The following is a 9,426-nucleotide window of genomic DNA, read 5'->3' as shown; positions in this document are numbered from 1 at the left end:
TGAAATTTTCGTTGGTATTTAATGAGATGGTATATCAAGTGGATAATGGCTAGTTTTGGTAGCCTTGAATGTATTTGGATTTTGTAAATTTATTAAGATAGATGGTATATGTGGAAATGGTTATAATGTTATTAGTTGTGCATGGGATTGGTATGTGAACATTATGGTAAATGTAGTATTTAAGTTGTGCAATTGGTTGATTGAATTATGGATGAATTTAGTAAATGTTTAATCAAGTTTGATTGTTGAGATTGGGGTGTCATTTTGGCATATTGGTTGAATGGTTAGTTACTATGATATTTTAGCTTGAATATGCATATGTTAAGTGTGTTTTGAATGCATGAATATAGGTACATTTGGGTTGTGTAAGTGGCTAGATTTTGGATGAAAGAAATGGCTTGAAAATGGCATATTTCAAATGTCCACACGGCCATGTGACCCCTGTAGTGTGAATTTTTTCATCCTTTTCCATGTAGTTTTAAATGTTTTCGATTTAGTCCCGAATCATTTCTAAAGTATTTCTAAGGCCTCGAGGGCTTGAAAAGGGGATGTTATGCATGTGTTTGAATGAAATATGATGTGTTTTATAAATGATTGTAATCGTATGTTATAAGTTAAAAGTTTCTGGTAATGCTCCGTAACCCTATTCTGGCTATGGACACAAGTTAGGGTTGTTACATGGTCCTTGTCCACTTCTATTTTGATACTGATTCCTTACATAATACATAGAATTGGGGTTTGAAGGGCAATTCTCAAAACAATGACTGTCTTCACAATACACACAGGAAACAACATCATACTGACTTGGTTATTGAGCTGCAAAATTAATCAAACCAGTAGTGGTAAACTGTTTTAACATTAAGGAAATAGAAGATACCTGAGTAAAGAGTGAAGTCAGCGTGTCCACTTCATGCACTCAACTACTCATCTTCTAGAAACTAATTAATTTTTTGGCCATTAGTAATTGTTGCTAGTAGTCCTTCTGATGATCTCGTAAGCCTCGTTATAAGACTTAGACAAAATCACACCATTCGTACAAGCATCTACCATTAATATCGTATGTGCATTGAGACCGTTATAAAACATCTCCAATTAGATACAATGAGGACACTTATGAAGCAATTCTTTGAATTTTTCTCATGCATCGTATAAGGACTCATCATCAAATTGTTGGAATGTAATTATCTTATTTAGTAACTTTGCGGTCTTGCTCGGTGTAAAATATTTTACCAAAAACCTTTCTGTTAATTCTTGCCATGTAGATATTGAACTTGGTGGCAATGAATTCAGCCATGCTCGTGCTCGATCTCGCAACGAGTACAGAAATAACTTCAACCTTAATGCATCTTCAGTCACACCAACTATCTTAAACGAATCACTCACCTCCAGGTAATAGAAGGTGAATATGTGGATTTTTCGTGGGCCTACCACTAAACCGACCCACTTTTTAGAGCATTTGAAACATCACTAGTTTCAATTCAAAATGAGGTGCCTTGATATTCGGCCTCTTAACTCCCGAATTTAATTCATTGAAGAGTAGCAAAGCGTATTCTCTTATGGCATGATCCCTATCATCAACAATAAGGATTACGTTGTACATATGATTGACTCCATTACCTTGTCCACCATTTTGATTTCCAAGGTCCATCTCAACTTGTCTTCAAGCAAACCCACTATTTAGAGCATTTAAAACATCAGTGGTTTCAATTCAAAATAAGGTGCCTTGATATTCAGCCTCCTGACTCCTGAATTTAATTCATTGAAGAGTAGCAAAGCGTATTGTCTTATGGTAGGATCCCTATCATCAACAATAAGGATTAGGTTGTACATATGATTGACTCCATTACCTTGTCCATCATTTTGATTTCCAAGGTCCATCCTAACTTGTCTTCAAGCAAATCTCTCGCATCTTGTCTATCTAAATGTCCGCTCAATTTCTGGGTCTACAGGTAATAGATCGATGATTCTATCTATCCTCATAAACACCTGATAAATAAAACACAAATAAAGAATAAAGAATAAATTAGTAAATTTAGAAATTAAATAAAAACTAAACTACAAAAATAATTTCACAAAGAATGATTAAGACAACAGTTCCCAGCAACGACGCCAAAAACTTGTAACGTGGTTTGTGCAAGTGTACATAGTCGTTCAAGTAATAAGTAAAAATAAGTTATTGTCTCCACAGGAACTGTGTATGTTAATCGATTATTTGTAAAATTATAAATTCACAATTTGGTATAAAAACACAATAATTTGAATAGAGATGTTTAGACTAAGTGAAATTAACTAGATGCAAAAATTGATCCCTGATGCAATTTTTAATCTAAATGCAAGTTATCTAGATGTATGAATGAGTGGCTTCAATAACAAAAACAATCAACATTAAATGGGATAGGATAATTATAATAATCAACTCAATTCATTTTCATCATGCTTAACAATGTTCGGAAAACATTCAACAGCAACTCAATCTTTCATGAGTTTGGAAACCAAATTAAGTCCTCTCAATTTTTTACTTAGTGAAATATGCATTTTACTAATCATATTAGACCATGGGTTTCTTAGCATTTATGCGAAGTTACAGGGACGTTTACATTTGCAACAGTTTAATCACATAAACCTAAAAACTATTCAAGATAATAAAGCTAACTAAAGATATTATAAACCTCAACTTAGTCGATTTTAATGATCTAAATTCAGCATTGCACTTTTAAATTATGTGTCTACAAATTATCGTCTAGTTAGGATTGCTCAACTAATCTAAATGCACTCAATCACATATGAATGAAATGCATCATGATATTAATTGAAAACATGATCGACTGAAGCCCAAACATATTAAACATGAATGAAATAAAGCTTATTAAATTAGCATATTCATCCTAGAAAATAGGATTTAAAAAATCATAGTTGATGTCAAAATCAATAAACTCAAAGCAAACATAATTAAAGTAAATAACAAGAGGAAAGAGTAAACTCTATTCAATCAGCAGCCTTTTGGATCTATTCTGATTGTTGCGCTCCTCTATTCTTATCGATGCTTCTTTGCTAAAGGTTTTAAGGTGGCCAACCAAAGAATAATTTTGACAAAGCTTATGTTAGCTAAAGGATGGAAAAGAAGATGGTGGCTATGCAAGGGAAAGGAAAAGAGAAATGAGATAGAATGATGAATGAGAGAGTGAATGGGAGATGAGTTTTGAGGGATGAGGGATGAATTAATAAGTGGGATTTGTATGGTATTTATAGGTGAAGGTAAGGGGTAGAGTTTGCTAAAAATAGAATTTAAATTCTTTCCTTTTCTCTCACATATGGCCATCCACAGTTCATGGAAGAGGGGATGACTTAGTATCCTTATTTTGAATTCAAACCAAGGCTATTAACAGCCATAGGATGGACGGTTTCAATAGCAAATTTGTTTGGCTAATTTCTGATTATGTTCCAACTATAAGGACCTTCAATTAAATACCTCAAAGCTTGCTTTTGGGCAGCCATCTACTTGTGTCGAAATTGGGCTTTAACTCCCCCTTATTGGACGGTTTCCTAGTCCAATAATTAATCAGACACGTCCATCTTTTAATACATCTTTTACTGGGTCAAATTATCAACCTCATGACCAGTTTGCATGGTCTTGCCGTCCACATGAATTGATTTATTCATGTCCATGTTTCATTCATATTAATCACATCTTCAATGGTCCTCCTACATAGTGAAAAATCACATATTAATAAATTAACATGAAATAATATAAAATATGTACAAAAATAATGTAATTAAGCATAATTTCACATACTCTATAAATTCATGTCCAATATTAATAATTAAATAAAATTCACTTATTTTAATAATGATTACTCAAGATTAACATATTTATTAAGTAAAACGGTAGTAAAAATATATAGAAAAACCCTATATAGTTTCGACTTTACACTTTTTGAGGCATTGATTGTTTTTATGGTTTTGGTATTGCTTCCTGCACAATTTAACCAATTTAAAATTAGTTACAACTGTCAAAAGGAGAAATAGACTCTAGATGAGGTCATTTCTCATTGTGTACAAAAGGAAGAAAGGTTGAAGCATGATATGTCTAAAAGTGCTCATTTGACCAATGCCTTTAAAAACGAGGGCAGTAAAAAAAATCAGAATGAAGCTGCTAAGGGTCCAACTCAAAAGAAACAACAAGTTACAGAGAGTTTTTTTTTAATGAGTTTGGACACGTGAAGAAAGAATGTGCCAAATATCACGCTTGGCGTGGAAAGAAATGTATAATTCTTACTTTGGCCTTTTCTAAGGTTAATTTAGCTTCAGCACCTAAAAACACTTGGTGGTGAAAGCCAAGTGATGGTGAAAGACACATCTTCGTGGGCGATGGAAAATCGATGGAAATGGAATCAATCTGGCATTTTAGGTTGTTATTAGGAACTTTTTTTTATTTAAAAGACACTTTTGTTGTACCGTCTTTTAGACAGAATTTAGTTTCTGTTTCTTTGCTGGACAAATTTGGATATTGTCGTTTATTCAAAAATAATTAGTTTTAGTTTGTCTTTAAATTCAAATGTTGTTGGAACTATTTATTTAAATAATTATGACAACATTTATTTGCTAGAAATAGTTGCACCCTATAATGAAACCATGCATCTAAAATCACATGGTATTACAATATTTACCAAGTGATTATTGATCGCCTCCAGACGTACTAACATTTAGAGTGTGAATAGTGATATAAAATATAGAGTTATGAGGTGGTATCCACAAGTATACGGGTCGAGTTGTAATATAAATTTTACAAAGAAGTAGATGAGTACTCCGAGGATCGTACCCAAGGGACGAGAATACTAAATCAATCTTAACTTAAACAATTAAGGACCTAATTAATACTTTAAGTTAGTTATAGTATGAGAGTAAGTTAAGAAATACTGTTTTAGGGTTTTTAAATTAATAAAATAACATAAAATAATTAAAATTGCAAGAGATAGAGAGGAATGAAGTGAATCAAATCTAAATATGGGTGATTAGCTCACTTCAGCAATCTCAATCAATTGTTGTCTCGGGTTCTTCGTCAACTAACTAGTCGCTACCCTAGCAGGACCTTCTGATCTTCCACTAACATAACGAGTAAGCAAGAACTAGTTATCTTCCGACCTCACAATCTAGACTGGCTTGGGGTAATGGTGCTCACGAATGGGCAATACCAATTTTGGGTTAATTCTCACTTTGATGACTTCCCAAGGTTGTGAGGCCTAGGGTTTTTTTCACGTTCTTCATTTCCCAAACAGTTGATCCATTGAATAACCCTACGAAACACTTAAAAGATCAAGTTTCCACTCGCTAATCCCCTATAGAAGGATTAGTTCCTCATGGCTTTCATAAATAACATAGAATAGATGGAAGAGTTAAGCATATGGAATAGATTGAAATATAATGTTTAAGAAAAGCCTGGTTGATATTGATAATTAGCATGAATCCACAACAGTTGATCTTCTTTATAACTCAAAACTCTTGAAAGAAATAAAGAACAAATAAACTAAAACTATGAAAACCTAAAGAAAACAAGAAAATAAGAAAACAAAACTTAAACCTAAAGAAAGAATCTAAGCTAATGGAATGTTCCCCTAATGTGTGCTAAATGAGCCTATTTATAGCCTTCAAGTAGTTGTCGTCCTTAACCCTAGGTTAGCTGACATTCTCGAGCTTTAAAATCAATTGTGCAAACCAAAATGCTTCTGCTTTGTGTTTAATTCTCGTCACAGACTCGATGTCAGACACACCAGGGCCTGTGTTGCGACATAGCAACCAGAATGCTACCCTACATCCATCTTCAGGGGTATGTCGTGACACCCTCAGCCTATGTCGCGACCTTGAAGGTAGTTTCTTACTTTCTTCAGTCTATTCTCTATGTTGTGACATTGGATCTTCCATGTTGCGACATAACGTCCAATATTGGTCCAAAATGCCTTTTAATGGTCTCATGTACACTCACAAAGTATGTTTGCTCTCCTTTAGGCCTTATTCAAACTTTAAGGTAAATAAAAAGACTTATTGTGCACATTTTGTTGGATGTAAGTAAAACTAAAGAAACTTACTTAAAACATAACAAAAATTGCTTGTATTCAAGTTCCTTAAATGTGAAAACCCATTTAATCTGCTACACTGAATTATGATAGATCTATTATCTCATTTGTTTCGAGATGACTTGGTTAATGATTGTATATATCATAAGTTTAGTAGGAGTAAGAATAGTATCAATCAACACCCTAAGAATGATTTTAAGATTATAGAAATGCATAAGATTTTTTGCATTTTAGCAATGGGAAATCTAATGTATGTTCAAGTTTGTATGCATTCGAATATTGTGTACATTGTTGGGATGTTAGGCATATATTTAAGCAACCCTGATTTGGACCATTGGATAGCAACCAAGTGGGTTATAAGGTATCCTTAGAAAATAAAAGTTACATGCTCACATATCGAAGGTTTGATAAGTTAGATATGATTTAGTATATAAACTCTGATTTTGATGGAATATTGATGCGAAATTTTGTCACTAGGGTGCAAATTGTGATAATAATTTATAGTCATTTATTCTAATAACAACATGATCACATCAAAGTCAAAGCACATAGACTTTAAGTTTTTGGTTGTTAAAGTAAAATTTTAGAGTGGTTAGGTGCCTATAAAACATATTGGGACAAACTCCATGATTGCGGACCCGCTTACTAAGGGACTACACCCAAGGTTTTATAAGAGCACACTATTTGTATGGGTGTAATGTCATTCCAAGATAGTTAATTTTAGTGGGAGTTTGTAATTTTAAATGCTTTTATGTTATAGACACATTTCCAGTTATTTTAGTTTACGGATTTTAAGTTTATTTTTTGCAAAAATAAAGTTTATTTGGCTTATTCACACTTTGACTTTGGTAAGGTTTGATCTCACTAAGGTTTAAGGAGGACTAGTTGAAAATAGATATGTTTGGATCATATTGCATGTAATTTTCATGCTACACATCCATACTTGATAAATGTCATTTGGTTTATGTGATCAAGGTTGGATTTAGTTACGACATATGTAATGTAACATCCCATACTCGCCTGGTCACCAAACCCGATCTATGGAACTCCACATTGGTCACCTAAGTGACTCTCCATTTAATCTCAATCTATCCTCCAACACACCAAAAGTTAAAACATTAAGTATGATTAAGTTACTAATGTGCAGTGTGTAACGCCCTAAACCTGACCCGATTAATCAAATTCGGATCTTGGGTATTACCACAGGAATACAGACACTAGCTTAATTGTTACACTAAGCCTTATTTGATAAAATGTTTTGATATAACAAATAAAAGTGTTGTTGAATAAAAGTTAAGTTGAACAAATTGATAAAATCAAGTTGAAATGGTTTCAATTAAATCAAACATATTCAATCATGTTAATTTTTTTTAAACAAGTCAATATTGCTACTTTTTGGCCTGGTATTAGTAGTTTTGAAGATATGGATACCCATTCTAAAATCAATACTAAATTGACATTCTGTTTTCATGATTTTTCAAATAATGACAAAAGTATCGATACCTTTTCAAAAAGTATTGATACCTTTTACCAGGTATCGATATCTCTACTACAACGGTCACTGAAATATGCATTAATTACAAAAAATATAGACACTCAATGTTGTAGGTGTATTTAATGAACTGGTATTTCCATCCCAATAGCTATATCCAATTCGTTAACAACCAGAACGAGTGGAAATCAATTAGAGAGTGTAAATATCATATTCCAAAAGTCCCACAACAACAAGAGATATGTGCAAAGCTTAAAGATCAATAAAAACAACCTAAGAGCTTAATTCTTTCATACCTTTTCTTGTAAACACTTATGAGCTTTCATATGCATTAATTACAAAAAATATCAATACTCAATGTTGTAGGTGAATTTAATCAGCTGTTATTTCCATCCCAACGGCTATATCCAATTCGTAAACAACCAGAACGATTGGAAATCAATTAGAGAGTATAAATATCATATTCCAAAAGTCCCACAAGTACAAGAGATATGTGCAAAGCTTAAAGATCAATAAAAACAACTTAAGAGCTTAATTCTTTCATACCTGTTCTTGTAAACACTTATGAGCTTTCATTGTATTCATTTAGCTCAGGTGTTCTTCTTTGTATCAATGCGTAATTGGCAAAAATTTTGATCTTGTAAGGATTACTTCTTAGTTTGCTTATTTGTTCTCTTTAAGACAGGGTTAATTCTTAAGGTTTGGGTAGAAACCTTAAGGGAGTATAATCTTAAGATTTTGAGCATAAATCTTAAGGGAGTTGTAACGTTAAAAATTTTCCTCAAAGGTTACCAAATTAGTGAATTTGATAAATCCTTAGTTGTGGTAAGATAAGGTAATGGAGTAGGAAATTAGGGCCGAACCACTATAAACCTTTGTGTTTTTTGTTGCACAATTTTTATTTCTTCCACCACATCTCAAAGGCTAATTCAACCTCCCTATTGGTGTTCTCGAGTTGATCCTTTTGAGCTATCATTAATGTACTTATAAAATTTAAAAATAATTACAACTTACAAATTTCAAACTAACATACATAAATAAGTACATGAAGTAAATACAGATACAACATAAGGTAATTAAACTACAATGGTATCCAAAATGGAGCCCTAATTTATAACAAATATCCTGAGTGAATTTCTAGGGAGTATCTTAGTCTTTGAAGACATCTCCCAACTTACTCTGTATGCATAACAGCCTAATATGACACTCTTTGGGTGTAGCCCTGGTATCATTCCTCTTGGCGCAGACTCGTATTAATTCGCCTATAACAAAACACACACCCATATAAGTTCATAAGAACTTAGTGCAGAAAACATCATTTACCTGTGTCATTTTTGCACATCTCAACTGGTAACCTATTTAGATGATCATATCATTTTGAACCTTCAACTTAATCACTAGCGAATACTCCCTTAATTTCTATTCTCATTTACAAGCCAGGTACTATACCTTGCTCAAAGCTCATTTTTTACCCATCAACATCTTTGATACACCAATTATCTCTTTCAATCTGATCTTTCATAAGTCTTTACCCATTTCCTTTCCAGATATCCATACAATCGAATCACCGTCACTCTTGTATACGTAACTTCAAGTTGTCATTCCACAATCCACGTTTGATCATCCATACATAACGGGTACATTGCTTCTGTTATATAGCTAGAAAAGTCCTTACTCAAAATGTGCTTCTTTTACATTTACCCATCACTTCTTCTATATTTCATCACTTCATTGTTCTTGTCTGAGTCACAGCTTTGTATAACACTTTATCGTAGCCCATAGAAACATTGTGCCTTACTAATCTTTCTAATCACACTTAAAAGCCATACTGAACGTGCCAAAGCAATTTAATACAGAATCTAC

General features: G+C 32.9%; 1 non-coding gene across 1 annotated transcript; it reads left to right on the top strand.

Moving 5' to 3' along the window:
- The first annotated feature begins 1,094 nt into the window (after positions 1-1,094).
- On the top strand, positions 1,095-1,200 carry LOC121224802 (small nucleolar RNA R71). The gene has a single exon (XR_005922546.1). It is a non-coding gene; the product is annotated as a small nucleolar RNA R71 (small nucleolar RNA).
- Positions 1,201-9,426: the final 8,226 nt, after the last annotated feature.

The sequence above is a fragment of the Gossypium hirsutum genome, chromosome D12 (genome assembly GCF_007990345.1).
Source record: "Gossypium hirsutum isolate 1008001.06 chromosome D12, Gossypium_hirsutum_v2.1, whole genome shotgun sequence".
Lineage (NCBI taxonomy): Eukaryota > Viridiplantae > Streptophyta > Magnoliopsida > Malvales > Malvaceae > Gossypium > Gossypium hirsutum.
This window is presented reverse-complemented; position numbering and strand designations above follow the sequence as displayed.